Raw genomic sequence first — 18,881 nt, 5'->3', positions numbered from 1 at the left:
TAAACATTGTTTCCATCTCATAAGCTTTGGTAATGTTAATTCCAACATACACTGATGTATTAAGCAATAATAGCATTGTGTTTTAATTATTGTGCATTATATTAATTGTTTTTCTACTTTTGTCTTTAGGAGAGCCATCATCTGTAATGTAAGACACCCAAGGACAGCTGATCGTCCTGCAGTGCCACACCAGACATGACCATATCAACCCAGACTTGAGGATGATCTTCAGTGTAGTACTTAAAGCTACTGATGGCCAGATACTGACTGCTGCTTTGGATATTTGTTCCTTCTTTGTCCAGAGACTCATTACTCCATTTCAGTTCAGATGTTGTAGTTGTTTCATTTGTTGAAGCATTTTATGTTCATACAAATATTTACATATCAATACATGTGTTGGAAATAAAAACAGTTGAAAGTGAGAGAATGTTTTTTGTTTATATACAGTAGGCTACTGGTCAAAAAGTTTTTTTTTTAATGTTTTTGAAAGAAGTCTCTTATTTTCATCAAGCCTGCATTTATTTGAGCAAAAATACATATAAAAAGCTATTTTTTATAAAATAAAATAAAAATTGTGTGATGCAAAGCTGAATTAGCATCATATATAATATGTATATATGTGTGTTTGTCTGTGTGTACAGTAAATACGTGCATAAAAACATACATAGATACATAAATACTGTATGTAGTGTGTTTGTGTGTGCATTTATAAATCTGCAGATATACAGGTTTATTCAAAACACCGTAGCCAGCACTGAATTGCATTGATCTTGTTTATTTGTGATCACATGACGACTCAGAGCATTCATACCCTCTTCTTACACTGTTCCACAGCAACAAACACGACCAAACTAAACACATATTGAAATCAAAGAAATAAGTAATAACAGCATGGAGCGCTTAGTTTAATAGCATACATTTAGCATTGCACTGAAACGATATGTATTGTGAAAAGTAATGTACTAATAAATATGAATATTTGCATAGATATACAGACTGATCAAGCAATGCAAGTGAGTTAATCACGAATAACCTCTTCAGATATATTAGGGACAAAACATGAAGTAAGTTGCACTGTCCTGCTTCAGACTGTCATTCATTGTATGAATAAATGTTTGCAACATTTCCGTTCGCATCCAGACTGTGATATGCTTTTAGTTTAATCTCCCATGAACACACACACAGCATCGATTAGTAGCGTTTTCAATAGATTTAAAAAGTATGCGCTTGTATTGACAGATCAGAGAAATGGCGCTACCGGAAATGGTTCAGGACCAGACAAGTGCAGTAGTGCTCCAACGCGCTTGTTATTGTTTACGTCCTTGAAATGGTGTTTTCAAACTCCAGCTGTCAAAACTCCCAGAATCCTTTGAGACTCAATCAAACTGCCCTTCTATGTAGACTCTATGGAAACTCATTCAAACTCATGCTAGCATCTTAACCCCTTAGTGTTCCAACGTTCCACCGGAGGGACGTTTTGCATTGAGTTAAGTTTGACAGGAACTCTAAGGGGTTAACTTGCTAATCATGCTAGCAACATACTAGTGACATGCTAGTCATACTAGAAACATGCTAATAGCTAATTGCTAATCATAATAGCAACATGTTAGCAACTTGTGAATCATTTTAACAACATGCTAGAATCATTTCTAATCACAAAATGTTAGTGGCATGCTAATCATGCTAACAGCATACCAGTAACATGCTAATCATTGTAACAACATGCTAGTGACATTCTAGAAACATGCTAGTTACTTGCTAATCATGCTAAAATAACTAAAATCAAACTAGCAACTTGCTTTTTAACTTTTAAAACTTTTTATACTTTTAAACTTCGTAAACTTTTAAAACCGTTTTAAACTCTTTTAACTTTAACTTTTAAAACTTTTTAAACTTTTTGAAAACTTTTTTTTAAACTTTTAAACCTTTCAAACTTTCTGGTCCGGTTTTCTCAAAACAACTTAAAGACTGTCTTAACAAACTTTGTCTAGTTGTGTATTTCTGATGTTATTCAGTGCTGTATGTCGGTGTGCTATCGGCGCTGACCACAGTCTTGTTGTTTGTCAGTTAATGATCAGTTTACATGCTTTGGTTTTATTGGTTCGGGAAAAATAACTGAAATCCCTAATCTGATGAAATAAATAAGTTGATCTTTTTTCCTCTGTTTTATTTGCTCATGATAAATTATGTGACTTAATTTATTTTCTTATTTTCTGCTCTTCCTCTTTCTGTCAATGTAGGTTAAGAGACTGTGAAATGACAGATGAAGGTTGTTCTGCTGTGTCTTCAGCTCTGAAATCAAACCCATCACACCTGAGAGAACTGAACCTGAGCAGGAATAAACTAGGAGACTCTGGAGTGAAAAACCTCAGTGATCTACTGATGAACCCACAATTCAAGCTGGAGAAACTAGAGTTAGTATCATTATACTGTACAGCAGTTACAGTCAGATTAAAGTTCACTGTTTAGATTAGGACCACTGGACTCTTGACATCTTTGCTGTGAAACAAAACAGAAGTAAAAAACAAAAAATGTCAGGAGATGTTTCTGAGAGTTAGCTATTTATCCTGGACTAATGGTATATTTCACTAAATCTTTTATTAAGGGAAATGTATATTATTTAGTATATTTGTATAGTTAGAAATTGTAAAATACACTCTAAAATTTCTTTAAAAAATATTTGATTTGATTGATATAATGATTTTCATTAATTAAAAATGTGAAAATAGACCATTTAATTTAGTTAATTTTACAGTTGTTTCTATATTGATTTAATGTATTGATTCATTATTTGTTGACTGAGGATGGGTCCAGACTTGGATTATAACTAGTGTCCTCAAATACTCCTGTCTTGGTTTGTTCATTCATATATTAGGAGTTTCCATGATTTTGCTGGTGTGTTAGGGAATATATGCATTTGCTGATGATCATCATAGATCTGAGTCATTGTTCTTTCTCTTTCTGTCTTCAGTCTGTGGGATTGCAGGATTACAGAGAAACAGTGTCTCATCCTGACTTCAGCTCTGAAATCAAACCCATCACACCTGAGAGAACTGAACCTGAGCTCGAATCAAATCACAAACACAGGATTGAAACACTTATGTGACGTACTGAATGATTCACACTGTAAACTGGAGAGATTGAGGTCAGTAACATTCACATACAAGAATCAAAATGAAGAAAATCACTTCAACAGTTTAAACCTAAACACTTTCTACTCAATATCTCATGATGAGTGGGTTCATGGGTTCACATTATATTTGTGTCAAATTCTTCTCCTTAATGATTTGTTTGTAAGATGATCTTCTCTTCCTCTGTTTGTCTCTTTCTAGTCTTTATAACTGTGGCATTACAGATGTTTCTTCTTTAACTCAGTCTTTGACAAACACAAAAGCACTGCAGTTTCTAAAAGAGCTTCATCTGACAAACAATAAGATTGGAGACTCAAAGCAGCGGCTCATTGATGTGCTACGAGACTCAAACTGTAAACTGATGTGAGTAAACTTCACTTTGTGATATTAAAGAGATCTTCAATTACCTCTGATATGTGGACAAATATTAACTTTCAAATATTTGTGAAAGGAGATGATCAAATGATCATCAAGCTTTATTTCAAAGGGTTTGTGTCAGAATGAAATGTAAAGTTGATCAAAATGTTGAACACAAAGGAGGAAAGAGAACAAAAGCAGACTGTCAGAGCTTTCTCCAACAACAGCTGCTTTATTAATGCCATCAGTAATAGTGAATCATTCCAGTTTGAAATAGATTTGGTCAGATTGGAGGAAAACGCTGGTAAAATCAGTGCAGATTCCAGCTTCAGCTCACAGCCGTCCAGCATCACATGATCAATGTCTCTGTCTCTTGTGTGTTTTTACTTTGACAAGCAACACGTCACATTACTTTACACTTACTTTACTTTCACTTATTTACTGAGACCAATACAAATGTTAATACTAGAGGAAAAACAGCTTTAACTAGTGGAACATTGAACTGAAAGGGTTTAGTTTTGAGGCAAAATCACATTAGTATTTGTTCTTGTGGTTTATTATATTTGTGTTTCTCTTTATAGTGTCTCAACAGGAGTCACAAATAGAATGTAATTCATGTTCTAAGTTTATCATATTTAAAACACAAATACTGTTTTATAAATACATTTTCAAAATCAGTAATAGACAGTAATTAATCTGATTTTAATGTAACTTTTTACAACAAAAAAAAAGCCTGTGATTTATAGTAACTAATTTGTATTTTGTTCCTTTGATCTGAAAATATCTTCACTTCTTTTCCACCTTACAGTGTAGATTGAACTTTATCAGGGACTTTTGGTGAGTAAACATCAGGTGAGGATCCACAGAAGAGCTTCACTACTGTGTCTATGAGGAGAAAGAAATGTGTGATAAATGTGTGAATGTGATCCATACAGGTGAAGAGACTCAGACTTTACAATCAAATAATGCAGCATGTGTGTTAGAAACATGTGATACTGAATGATTCATGTTGATTTAGTATTCAAGCAAATGATGCTTTTGTTTTATTGAAAGCTGAAACAGGAGGAAGACGCTCAGATGAGTCTGTCTGGCTCTTCAGTTTAATAATATTTGTATTAAACTCATCCATAATGATTCAAATGTTGAAATGTGATTGTCAAGTGCAGCACTTAAATGTGTCAAAGAAATAAAACAAGTCTACAATGTGAAATGTCCATGTTATCTAAAACATTAGTTATCTCATATTGTATACACATTGTTATTCTATTCTACTTTATATTCCGTTATGTGTGTGTCTGTTGTTAATGTACAGATATCCAGTATATTGTCTTTGTTCTGTGGATGGAGTCTCTCCTTCGTCAGTCCAGACCAACTAAACATCTTTTGAACAGTTAACAGCATTTGTGTCTTTCTCGCTCCTCTATAGATAGTCAAATACATTGTCTTTATTCACCACATTTATATTTGCATATAAACACAATGATACATATACAGATAAAACAATTATTTAGTTTGTTTTGAAAGGTTCACTTACCTGTTTTCAGTATTATTGGAGCTACATAAGCAGTTTCTCTATCTTAAATATAGTCTAACTTGTTGACATGAAACATAAAACATAAATGGCTAATGTATAAAGATAGAAATGTTCCCATTATATATTATATATTTAAAGGGACACTTCACCTAAAAATGTAAACTGACTCGTCATTTACTCTCCCACGTTTAAAAGTAATTTAAAATATAATATCTTGTGAAAGACACATTAGAGCATTTTCAACTGGGTATCAGTTATAAATGCTCTTTTTGTAATTGTGAAGAAGAGTCTATTTGTGCATTTATTTTCTGAAAGTCCCCTGTTCATCTTTATTTTAGAATATAATGTCACCATTTCTAAATGTTCCATTAAATTGCAGTCTAATCTTAAATATGTCTTCAGTTTTACTTCCTTCAAATCAATGACTTTTCCAAAAGAAATCAAATTCTTTTGCCAAATCTTAATATTTCCACTGTATGATCGTGCATGTATTGAGTTAGAAATGTTGGATATTAAAGTCTCTTAAGGAAGCCAGAGCATTGGAAATTAAATACCTCTCTATTACAAAATACTAAATATTGTTTGGGTATAAAAATTAATTATTATTTTTTTAAAACATATACTAAGAATCTTCATACTTTAATTTGAGAGTTGGTTAAATACAAGTTGTAAATTCTCTATAAATGTCAGTAAAGCTCAAATCAAAAGGGATTACAATATGCAACATTATTATAAGAAATTAACCATATCACACGTCTGATCTCGTCTGAAGTTTATTGAGAAAATCATTTTTAAAATTTAAAGTTCTTAGCAATAAATATAACTGATCAAAAAGTTTGGAATTTTTTCTGAATCTTTGTGGAACGTGATCTAATGTATAATTTTGAACTGAACTGTAGACTGTTTTCCACTGATTTAAAGATCTTTAATGTTTGTAATCTCAATACAGAACAATCATAAAGTAGTACTTAATTTCACTCCATGGTAAGCTTTCTATTATCTAGAGGTCACACTACTTAATGACATGATACTTACTACTTCACTACAGACATAAAGATTGCATTTATGAATATAACATGCATTTGTCATAAAGCATTTTGGGTGGCAGACAAGTGTTTGAGGCTGCAAAAAATAACATGAATTGTTTTGAAACAGACTTCCTGCTACTGCTGACAGGTATCTGAGGTTATTGTCTATCAATTAAAAATAGCTTTGCCTTAATTGACATTACAGTACAAAAATACAAAATGTATGTATTTAACACCAAACCCCTGCTATCGCAAACGGGGATCTGAACCTGCTTTATATCAACTGAAAATGTATTTATTTGTCACAAACGGACCGCGGTTGCTGATAGGGACATAAATTGCATTTATGAATATAACATGCATATGTCATGAAGCTGTCTTGGGTTGCAGATAAGTGTTTGAGGCTACATAATTTAAAAATAACATTTTTCTTTTTTTTTATGCAGACATCCTGTGATTGCAAAAATGGCTTTGATTCGAAACGCACAAGATTGCTAAAAGATTACCTACTCATTATCTCTTAAATGTTTTTTTTTTTTTTCATCCACAAGCAAAACTGGCTTAAATCTCGCTTGTTTTCCTCTTTTTCTTGTTGAATTAACTGTCATCCCTCAGGCTTGTAAACAACAACAAACAATTTTTTTTTTATATACATATAATTGTATGAATATCAAAGATATTTCAGCTTTTTTTCTGTGTATATGATCTTATACTATGATATACGCAAACCTGTTAAAGTGTTTTTTTTTTTTTTTTTGGTCATTTATGAATATTATGTTAAAGAAACAACCATCTTTATCTGAGCTTGTATGTAATTTTATAGTATGCAGTAATAATAATAGAAAGAAGTACGTTTTCCTCCATGTTTGCAATGTTTGTACAAAGGAGACGTTGATCAGCTGCTCAAAGATCTTGCCTTTGCTGAAGACTGTTGATTTTATACTGGAAAAATGTAAGTATTACTACTTAGAAATTAAGATCACCCCAGAACACTTTGCTACCCCACTTATTGGGAGTATTTTTATTTTTGTTTTTGGGGTAATGTAAACCTCTCATCCCTCATTTGTTTCTCCACTAGAAGTTAGTAAGGTATACAAATCTCCATCCAGATATTTAGTCATTTAGGGTGAGCTCAAAGAATGTATCTTTTTATCAACAGGTGCTTCAAGAGCTGATTGGTGATATAAGCAATGTTTTTGTTCACTGATAAAATGTTGAATGTTTCTGATGTCAGAGATGAGGGGCAATGGTCTCTAATCAATGGCCTAATGGTTAGAGACTCAGACTTGTAATCTGAGGGTCATGGGTTTGAATCTCAGTATCCGCAGGATTGTGGGGCAGTGAATGACCAGCGCTCTCTTCCAGCCTCAATCCCACGGCTGAGGAGCCCTTGAGCAAGACACCGAACCCCAAACTGCTCCAGTTGGTGCTGAAGCTGAAGTCTGTCCACTGCTCCGGGTGTGTGTTCACGGTTTGTGTGTGAGTTGTGTTCACTACTCACTGCTGTATGTGTGCACTTGGATGGGTTAAAGAGCACAAATTCTGGGTTTGGGTTACTATACTTGACAACATGTCACGATAATATCAGATACTGATAACTACTTCATTACGAGTGTTTGTTCCTATAGGTCTGCGAGCTGGGACTCGAACTCGGGACACCTGACGCACAACAGTGCCAATGTAATTTAACATTTTAAGACTAACAACACTGTTCTGTGTTCTTGTTTTTAACATCATTCACCGTTTACTAATGTTTTGTATAATTAATAATAATGTGTCATTTAGACTATATTAAGCACATCCTAAACATAGTCCAACCTCAGCGAAATCTGGTTTGTTTCCATTTCTCATTAAGGAGAGTTGACTGAAGATTTCAAAAGTCCAAAACTAAGGGCCACCCTAAAAGCCTGACCCCATAGAGCCCCCACATAACAAATCCCAATTTAACCCCTGCAGACACATTTTGACTGATGGACGCATCAGTTTTAGTTCTTGTAAGCTGTGCTTTGCTTATCCGTTTTCCTTTTGTTATTCAGATTCTGATGCAGGATTTTGAGGACAGTGGTAAAGACAGGAATGGAGAGATGAGCTCAAAATATCAGAGAATAAACTACATTGAGAGTAAATAAGACTGCTGTGGTATTTGTCATTTAAACTTAAATTACATTAAAAAAAAAAACAATTATATAAATGTTGAATAAGAGAACAGAAAGACAGTACATTATAAATACTCTAAATTCATTAGTCACTCTAAGGCTACGTCTACATGAATCCGGATACATTTGAAAATAGAGTTTTCGTTTGAAAACGCTCTCTCTCCACACTAGCGTTTCCAAGCGTTTTCCAAAAGTTTCTCATCCATACTGAAACGTAGGAAAACATCAAATTCGACTTACCGCGCATGCGTAAAGCCTCCAAAATTATACAGACATAATAAGTTTTCACGCAATTCTTCTGGCGGGATAATTTACGGAAATATCTCATCATCCACTGACACGTCTATATCGCGCTCATTCACATTTTATCTGAAAAGCAGTTGTCGTCATGTTTTGCAGGACAGCAACTGTGAGTACATTTTCTGTCATCATTTTAGGACTGTAATTTGAGGCGTGTACAAGGTAAATCTCTTTAGCAGCAGTGTGACAGTGAATAGCACAGGCACAATTACTGCTGTAAACATAAATATCTATTGGTACAATAAAAGGTAAAGTGTACTTTCAAAGGTAAAGTGCTGGGGTTTTTTTTTCAAACCCACATTAGTTAATGAGTTACAGTCTCAGTTTTTCTCTTTTAATCGACATTAAATTTACTGGGCATTTTCTATTTGCATGTAGAAACTGAAAATTCATTATAAATAACTGATAAATAAATAATTGCTGTTAAGGAATGTATGGAGAGGAGAAAGCATTACATTCCTGTCCAGTTGGTGGCAGTAATGCACTAGATCTGTTGTTAATCATGTGACAAACATCAATCGTGTTGATCGCACAGGTGTTTAACAGCGATCACAAACCGAAAGTGTTTTAAAGACTTCCGGATTCTGTTCCTACCGCTGATCAAGCGGGGTTAGGCTGTTTTTTTGTTTTCGATATTCGTGAAACATTCAGAGATAAACGCCAATAGCTTTAAAACGACTTGCCCTCGTCTAAACGGTGTGATCACCAAAAGAGCAAAGCTGATCATGTTTCACAGCCTTCTTTTTGAGTATTTTCACTCTGTATAATGAGCACTTCCCTGCACAAGCCGTCGCAATGTGCATGAAGCCGGGAGAGAGCGCACTCTTAGCGGAGCGTTCAGTAAGGGACTGTGGGTAAAGTGCAAGTTTTCTTCGGGCGGGGTTTTTGTTATAGCTTCTTTGTTAAGCCTTTCATGCATGGTGTGCAGTTATTTAACTGCCTGGTATGTTTAAATGTACTAGGAATTTGTTTTAGTGACAGAAGCTCCACAGTGCTACAGAATGACTGAGACAAGACGACACAGATTATAAAAAGTATACAAGACAGACAATGTGCAAAAAATGGCAAAGACACAATATACAGAATATTCAATTTACTATGTACAGGTATATATACGTGCAAAATTTGAATGCAAGTATGTGCTTAAAATAAATAACTGAATAATGACTAAAGAGTGTATAGTGTTGTATGTTCCGGTGTCTCGTCGTTCTAGTGCTCAGTGCTCTGTAGCGCCGACCAGATGGTAACAGTTCAAAGAGCGAGTGTGCTGGATGTGAGGGGTCCAGAGTGATTTTGCCAGCCCTTTTGCGCACTCTGGATAAGTAGAGATCTTGAAGGGTAGGGAGGGTTGTACCAATGATTCGCTCAGCAGTCCGGACTATACGACCTAGTCTTCTGAGATCAGAGTTGGTAGCTGAGCTGAACCAGATAGTAATTGAAGTGCAGAGGACAGATTCAACGATGGCAGAGTAAAACTGTTTCAGCAGTTCCTGTGGCAGGTTGAGCTTCCTCAGCTGGTGGAGGAAGTACAGTTTCTGCTGGGCCTTTTTCAAAATGGAGTCAATGTGAATGTCCCACTTCAGGTCCTGAGAGATGGTGTTGCCAAAGAACCTGAATGACTCCACTGTGTTTACGGTGCTGTTCATGATGGTGATTGGGGGGAGAGCAGGGGTTTTCTTCCTGAAGTCCATGATCCTCTCCACAGTTTTGAGCGTTGAGCCTTCCCATCATCCCAAACCTCCTCCTGCCCGAACTAACTCAGCTCTCCGTGCCTACAGCTCTCGGTCAGTGGATCAACAGCTTCCTGACAGACAGACAGACAGCAGCTAGTGAGGCTGGGTAAATTCTCATCCAGACAAACAGGATCCTCACATAAGTCCCTGATTTATACAGATGCTGCAGTATGAAGTGTAAAGCCATGTTCACTGCATCATCTACGGACCTGTTTGCTCGATAAGCAAACTGCAGGGGGTCCAGTAAGGGTCCGGTGATGTCCTTCAGATAAGCCAGAACCAGTTTTTCTAACGACTTCTTGACGAAAACAATCCACTGAAAAAATTATTTTCTTAGTGTTTTTGTGTTTTTTTCCAATATAAATATCTTCAAATTCTTGAATCAAGATGCATTTAAAAGTAAAACAGCTTAAGATATTATGTCTTGTTTTTTAAAAATGTTTTGTTTAGTTTTTTGCATAAAACAAGAAAAAATATCTGCCAATGGAGCAAGAAAAACAATCGTTTAGCCTTTCAAATTAATATTATTTGTCTTACCCCGTTGGTAGATATATTTACTTGTTTTAAGCAAAAACTGATCAAATTTTATCCTATTTTTGGAAAACAAGACTTAATATCTTAAGTAATTTTACTTGTCTTTTACTTTATCTAGTATTTATACTAGAAAACACGACAAAAATAAAATTGCATTGCATTTTTTGCAGTGTATTCGTATTTAAACAACTGAATTACTACACAAAACAATGCAAAAGATGTGTCACTGTGCATCATTTATAATTTTAAGTCTCTACTTCTCGTGCATACTGTACATAACATGCACTAAAGCTTAAAACAGTGCTAGACGATGAGAATGAAGAATCTGTTATACCACAAGTAAAGTTCTTATACTGCAAATGTGTGTCACCATCGTGGGCTTGAGTTGGTTCTAGTTGTAATAGTCTTCTTCAATGTCGTTTTTTGAGGTAAATGCAAGCCCTCCGTCTGACTCCACAGTTTAAAGACACTTCCCTCCTTTCCATTGTCTCTAAAAAATTAAATGTGGGGAAAATTGTTTTATTGCCATCTCTCTCTCTCTCCCTATATACACACACACACACACATAAATACTGTACATACAGTCAGGTCCATATGTATTTGGACACTGACACAATTTGTATTGTTTTAACTGTTGACCAAAACATATTCAAGTTACAGTTATACAATGAAAATGGGCTTAAAGTGCACACTCTGAGCTTTAATTTTTAGGGCAGTCTCATCAAATTGGTAGAAAGGTTAAGGAATTACAGCTCTTTAATATGTACCTCGCCCCTTTTTTAAGGGACCATAAGTAATTAGACAGTTGACTCAAAAGCTGTTTCATGGACAGTTGTGGGCTGTTCCTTCATTTTTTTCTACATCAATTAACCAGGTAAAAGATTTGGAGTTGATTCTAAGTGTGCCATTTGCATTTGGAAGCTGTTGCTCTGAACCCATCATGCAGTCAAAGGAGCTCTGCATGCAAGTAAAACAGACAATTGTTAGGCTTCAAAAACAAAAGAAATGCATCAGAGAGATAGCAGGAACATTAGGAGTGGCCAAATCAACAGTTTGGTGAATTCTGAGAAGAAACAGAACACACTGGTGAGCTCAGCAACATAAAGAGGCCTGGATGTTCACAAAAGACGACAGTATGGTGGATGATTGGATGATCCTCTCCATGGTAATAAAACATTTTACAACATCCAGCCAAGTGAAGAATACTCTCCAGGAGTTAGGCTATCATTGTCAAAGTCTACAATCAAGAGAAGACTTCACCAGAGCAAAATAGAGAGGGTTTACCACAAGGTGCAAACAAGGCCAGATTAGACTTTGTCAAAAAACATTTAAAAAAGCCAGACCACTTCTGGAAAAGCATTTTTTGGACTGCTGAAATAAAAAATCAACATGCACAAGAATGACGGGAAGAAAAAAGTATGGAGAAGGCTTGGAACAGCTCATGATCCATAGCCTACAACATCATCATTGGTGAACATGGTGGAGCAGTGTAATGGCATGAGCATGACTTCCAGTGGCACTGGGTTACCGCTGTTTAGTGATGATGTGACAGAAGACAGAAGCAGCCGGAAGAACTCAGAAGTGTATAGGGATATACTGTCTGCCCAGATTCAGTTAAATGGAGCAAAGTTGTTTGGGCAGCTCTTCATCATAGTACAAATAGATGATGTCCTAAAACATCCAGCAAAAGCAACCCAGGAGTTTTTAAAGGTAAAAAAGTGGAATATTCTGCAATGGCCAAGTCAATCTTCTGATTTCAAATTGATTGAGCATGCATTTCACTTGCTGAAGACAAAACTAAAGGCAGAACCCACAAACCAACAACAACTGAAGTAACTGCAGTAAAGGCCTGGCAAAGCACCACAAAGGAAGAAAACCGGCAAAGACAGTCATTGCCTGCAAAGGATTCTCAACAAAATATTAAAAATGAACATTTTATTTATGATTATATTTATTTGTCCAATTACTTATGAGCCCCAGAAAATGGGGGGTCTGTGTATAAAAATGGTTGTAATTCCTTAGCATTTTATGTTATATTTTTGTTCAACCCCTTGAATTAAAGCTTAATGTCTGCACTTCAATTTCATCTTGATTGTATCATTTTTAAAACAATTCTAGTGGCATACAGAGCCGAAATTATGAAAAGTGTGTCAGTGTCCAAATATTTATGGGCCTGACTGTATATCCACGCACACACATACTGTAAATATTTAAGTGGATCAAAACCTTTCATCAAAGTTGTCCTAAACCCAAAACAATACTTGTTCTTGTCTAGGAGAACTTTGATCTATACACCCATAGATATTTGAGGTCAAACCTTTGCTGGATCTGCAAAATGGTAATTATTACACAATGCATGTGATTTTTTTTTTATTATTATTACTGACCTGAATCAGATATTTCACATTAAAGACGTTTACATACAGTCCACAATCGAAAATAATAGACGATTTATAAAAATTACCCCTTTCAAAAGTGATTCTTAAAACTGTTTTTTTTTTTTTTGTTCAGTGATAGTTGTTCATGAGTCACTTGTTTGTCCTGAACAGTTAACCTGCTCTTCAGGTCCAACAAATTATTTGGTTTTCAAGCATTTTTTTTGTAATTATACCCTTTCCAACAATGACTGTATGATTTTGAAATTCATCTTTTCACACTGAGGACAAATGAGGGACTCATATGCAACTATTACAGAAGGAAAAACAATGCATTAAAGGATTACTCCACTTCCAGAATAAAAATTTTCTAAAAAATGTACTCACCTCCATGTCATCCAAGATATTTATGTCTTTCTTTCTTCAGTCACAAAGAAATTAAGATTTTTGAGGAAAATAGTCCCGATTTTTTTTTATATTGTGGACTTCAAATTCGTTGATCCCCATTGAAGTTAAAAATGCAGTTTTAATGTGTACTCTGTGGTTCAGAACAGTTAGGGTTTCCTCCTCCAACTACAAAATCATCCTAAATTGCTGTTTGACCTTTTTTGTAACGGGTGCTTGACCTTCTTTGCACGTTCACTTTCTCATCACTGGGTCTGTACTTCTACGATGTAAGATGTAGGACCATTTTGAAGTTGGAGGAGGAAATGAGATGGGAGTTTTTCGACATACCCTTACTGTATTAAACAATAGTGCACAGAGAGCTAGACAAGACCAGCATTTGAGGTTAAATGTATATACATTGTATATATATATTTTTAATAACCGATTGTTTTGCTATAGATAACGATTATTCCTTGGCAAGGATTGTTTAAAGTAGTTATTAAGATTATGCACAGTTAAAGGAATCAAGTGGATTTCTCAGAAATGTCTACAGATCACTTAAAAATAGTTTATAGTCTCTCTAAGGAGGATGAAGCCCAAATAAGATCATTAGTCTCAGATGTTGCTCATCAAACTGTCAGAATGATTCAGTCATTTAACATTTCAAAGATGAGCTATAAAATCAGCTGCATTCAGATACTCTTAGATTACAACAAAACAAGACTATCAGAACATGAGGAAGGACAAGTGAGATATGTGTTCAAGAATGAATTCTTCATAGATTTGGTTCTTTCCATCTGTAAGAGAGCAAACAAGATGATCACTGACCAACACAGACTGTTCAGAGAAGCCACTGATCCTGTGATATATGTTGAGAAGAGAGAAGAGTACAGGTGATCAGTCTTTTAATACAGATAGACGATTTAATTATAGAGAATACAGAAGAGCAGGAGGATTTTATGCAGACTGTGACATGCGTGATTGACGAAGATACAAATGTTTGCTGTATTACACTTTAAACAGCTTAATCTCTAGGATAACCCCCCAAAAAACATGACTGATAATATATGATGTGTAAAAAAAGATCTGATTTATATCCAAATCCAGTGCAAACATCTGATTAAATGAAACTCATCCAGTGGCCTTTTACAGTGATTTCATAATATGTGAAATGTTGACCATATGGATTAAATAGTTAAAAACAGTATTACTGTGAAGATTGTATTCAGTCTATTCATTAGTCTTGACATGATTGTATTTGCAGTGGTTTGTGTGCAGAAGGACTCCAGTCAGTTCATCTGTCAGTCAAACTATCTGTTCACAAAATAAATGAACAAACAAACATCAAGGACAATGTGTGCATCATTTCTGTCTCATGTAGTCTTTCTAAAGACTCTATATACATTATTTATAGATAGTGTGACACTGCCTTACATGTTGTGTCAGAAGCGTTAGAATCTTATCCTACTGTGAAAAAGTGCATTTCCATTTATTAATTTCTCTTTAACTAAGCATATAGTCATGTCTATAATTCATACAGTGTCTTTCATGTTTATCAAATCAACTGTCAAACTGTTTCTTATTATTGTCATCTGTAATGAAGTGATTGAGGTTTTCAGTCAGTTGCTCAGTTTGACCACTAGATGTCAGTAAAGCACTGATTTCACATGAGCAGGTGAGGGATTTCTATTACATGCATTTATTCATTTACTTTGGATTGATTTGGAAGTTAAACTGATCTGAATCTGTGTTTGTCAGATGTTCAGTGCTGTCTGTTCTTCTTCTCTGCAGGATCTGCTCATGGATCACTATGTCTCTGGAGATCTGCTGATGTTGTTGAGTAAGTTTGGTGATGGTATCTGGAGGACATGAGATGCTGATGGCCATCATTCAGTCCACAGACTCGCTTCTGTGTTCAGGTATCTGTACTAACACTGATCAGTTCACCCAAACATCACCTCTCTTTGCTTTACTCACAGTTGATCTGGACAAGTACATAAACTCTGTTCTGTTCTTCCTAAAGCAGTGAGAACTGCATCTCTGTATTCATCCTATGTGTCCTTTTAGGTGTACATTTATTATTTTTGTTTATTTATTGTATTTTTTTTTCTTTTGTGTAAGTGTTATGCAACACATTTGTATCTGTGTATACTTACTCTTTTTTCTGTGTTGTGTTGTTTTATAACTGTACTACCTTAATGGTTTGATGTTCCCTTCCGGGAACTCGAGCCGCGTCTGGAAACGCTATGGGGAACGCCATTGGCGGGCCGCACTCTGAATCATGTCTAACAACCAATGAAATGACGGGGGTGACGTCAGAGGCGCGGTGACGTCATCAACCGGGAAGTATAAAGCACGTGCGTTTGAAGCCAGCGGCAGCTTTTGTCATTCAGCGAGAGCGCTCTGTGTCTGTCTGTCTGCCATTTTGCTGCTTTTTTGTGTCAGTTTGCACAGCTTTTATTTGAGTAAAATGGCTTCAAAACAACCTAGAAAAGAGAAGGTGGCTGTTAGTCAACATAGACGGTGTGTTCCTCCCTGCCAACGTTTTATTGTTGGCGGTGATACACACAGTCTATGTGTGGTGTGTTTGGGAGCGGAGCACGCACAGTCAGCCCTCGAAAAGGCTGACTGTCCGCAGTGTGAACGCCTGCCGCTGCGGCTGCTCCGTTCCCGGAAAGCCCTCTTCGAGGAGGGGGCTTTCACTAGCGTGCCTCGCGGGTCTGGCCCCGCTGCCGCCGAGGCGGAGCGGCTGCGCCACTCGTGGGGCTCGCAGCTCGACCTGCTGGAGGGCATGGAGACGGGTGATCCCCTATCTCCTCCCTCACTCAGCGGCGCGAGCGATCTCTTATTGGATGAGGAAGCCCGCACTGCGGCCTCTTCCCTCCAAGAAGAGATCCCAGAGCTCCACATATCTTCCTCCGAGGAGGTTGATATTGAGAGCCTGGACGAACCACCACAGCCACCTCGGTCGCCTCACTATGAGGAGCTCGTGGAGGTGCTGACCAGTGCGGTAGCCAAATTAAACATCTCCTGGCCCGCAGAGCAACAACATGAGCCGCAGGGAAGCAGATTAGATGATCGCTTCCTGCGGACAAAGGCAGCACCTCCCAAACGGAGCCTTCCATTCTTCCCAGACCTTCATAATGAGATCACGAGGTCCTGGGGGAAGCCCTACTCCTTCCGCCTCTACCACCCCACTGAGAGCTACGCTAACGTGGGGGGTGCGGAGGAGCATGGGTACAGGACGATGCCCCGGATTGAGCAGACGCTTGCGGGCTATCTGGCACCCGGCTCGGCATCGTCCCTGAAGGCTCCGTCCTTGCCCACCCAGCCACTCAAAAATACATCTATTATGGTGGGCAAGGCATATACGGCAGCAGGTCAGGCTGGCTCATGTCTCCATACCATGGCCATCCTTCAGGCATACCAGGCTGACCTGCTGAAGGAGTTCAACGAAGGCAGGGAGGTTAATGTTTCAGAGATGCGGCGCACAGCAGACCTCGCTCTCCGCGCCACCAAGGAGACCGCCCGCGCTGTGGGCCGGTCTATGGCAGCCCTGGTGGCCGCGGAGAGGCATCTCTGGTTGTCCCTGTCCGCATTAAAATCTAAGGACAGGGCAACACTCCTGGACGCCCCCATTGAGCCTAGATCCGGCCTCTTCGGCGCCTCGGTGGACACAGTTGTCGCCAGGCACCAGGAGGCCAGGAAGCAGGCAGCGGCGTTCAGGACCTACCTCCCTCGCTGCGTTTACTCCTCTGAGGCTGCTGGACGGGGGCAGCCTCAGCCGTCAACGAGCTCCTCACACAGAGAGGCACAAAAACAGAGCGTTGCCACCCGCGCTCCTCCGGTTCGTCCTAGAAGACGGGGTGGGCAACGCTCTAAGCCGGGGACCTCTAAGAAGAGGCCCGACCTGAGGGTCGTCCTCCAGGCCAAGAGGTCCTCGGCTAAACGGCCCTGACGCTTATGTTCCAGGGCCAATGAGGGCAGCCCCTCTCGAGGAGGTTTATTCGGCGCCACTCAATGTGGTTACCGAACCTCCTCTGGGCCCTCAGGAGATTTGTCAGCTAACCCTGCCGTTGTTACAGGGCGCGGCAATCTCCCGCGGACATTATTCTTCAAAAGGTCCGCGACCCCCGCGGGGGTCCTCAGAGAAACTAGTTCAGGAGGTTCCTGCCAGTTCGCTGTTACAGGCCCCGGAGCTAGTTCCTCGAACAAACCCAGAAACCAGTCTCGAGAGACTGGTCCCCTTAGTAGATTTTCTGGCAGCGTGGAAGCTACTGCCGAATATCTCCACATGGGTCCTGCGCACTGTAGAGAAAGGTTACTGCATTCAGTTCGGCGCAAAGCCGCCACCTTTCAGCGGGGTATTCCCAACTCTAGTGAGCCCCGAGCAGGGTCTGGTAATGGAACGAGAAGTAGAAACTCTCTTAAGGAAGGAGGCCATCGAGGTGGTCCCTCCTCAAGACAGGGAATCCGGGTTCTACAGCCGGTACTTCATAGTTCCCAAAAAGGATGGAGGGCTCCGGCCCATATTAGATCTCAGGCAATTGAACCGTTCAGTAAAGAAACTGAAGTTCAGAATGCTCACTGTCAAGCAGGTAGTGTCTCAAATCAGGTCCGAGGACTGGTTCGTCACTATACAGATCTGGCCATTTAAAATGCGCGCGGGAAGTAAAGTGGTCTCGCGTGACGCCGGTGTATTCCAAGGGAACACGGAAAATACAATGACATAGGAAAGACATGATCAGTAGGGGGCAGTCATGTAAAGCACTGAACTGAAGCGGCAGCAAACATCGCTCTAAGCCCGAATGACTCGTTTGTACGGTGACCTGGAGAGGACATCTTCTTCGGACATTATTCGTTTATATTCGTTAATTTTCCTATCATTTCGATCTCTTTTAACATTCAGAATCTAAATGATAAATGCTGACATGCCATTAAAGCTTTGATTAAGCTACATGGCTGAGATTTTTACTGGAATGCAGTTAATAGGTTGAATATAACATATACATATACATATAAATATATATATATATATATATATATATATATATATATATATATATATATATATAATATTCGTCTAATTAATAGATAACCTATAGTGTTTCATTGACGAGTGAATCATTAGTTCCATTTGTAAATCGTCACACACGGGCATAAATACAATCAAAAAGTCAAAACTTTATTGGCATAATTGTCGTTTACAATGTTTGCAAAATGGCAAATAGCATATATACATAAAGTTATTTAGATTAAGCGATTCACAATAAATAAAAACATTCAGAATGTTTTGTAAAGAGATCAAAATAAAGGTGAAAATAACGAATATAAACGAATAATACA

At 37.9% G+C, this 18,881-nt stretch overlaps 1 protein-coding gene and 1 long non-coding RNA gene across 2 annotated transcripts in view; both read left to right on the top strand.

Moving 5' to 3' along the window:
* Positions 1-18,881, top strand: part of LOC141337911 (uncharacterized) — a 536,025-nt gene that overhangs the window by 376,761 nt on the left and 140,383 nt on the right. The window lies entirely within an intron of this gene.
* On the top strand, positions 5,102-9,000 carry LOC141338427 (uncharacterized). The gene is made up of 3 exons (XR_012355850.1): positions 5,102-7,508; positions 7,679-7,730; positions 8,087-9,000. It is a non-coding gene; the product is annotated as an uncharacterized lncRNA (long non-coding RNA).

The sequence above is a fragment of the Garra rufa genome, chromosome 7, assembly GCF_049309525.1.
Source record: "Garra rufa chromosome 7, GarRuf1.0, whole genome shotgun sequence".
NCBI classification, from domain to species: Eukaryota; Metazoa; Chordata; class Actinopteri; order Cypriniformes; family Cyprinidae; genus Garra; species Garra rufa.
Note: the sequence above shows the minus strand (reverse complement) of the source record. Positions and strands in the feature narration are given on the sequence as shown.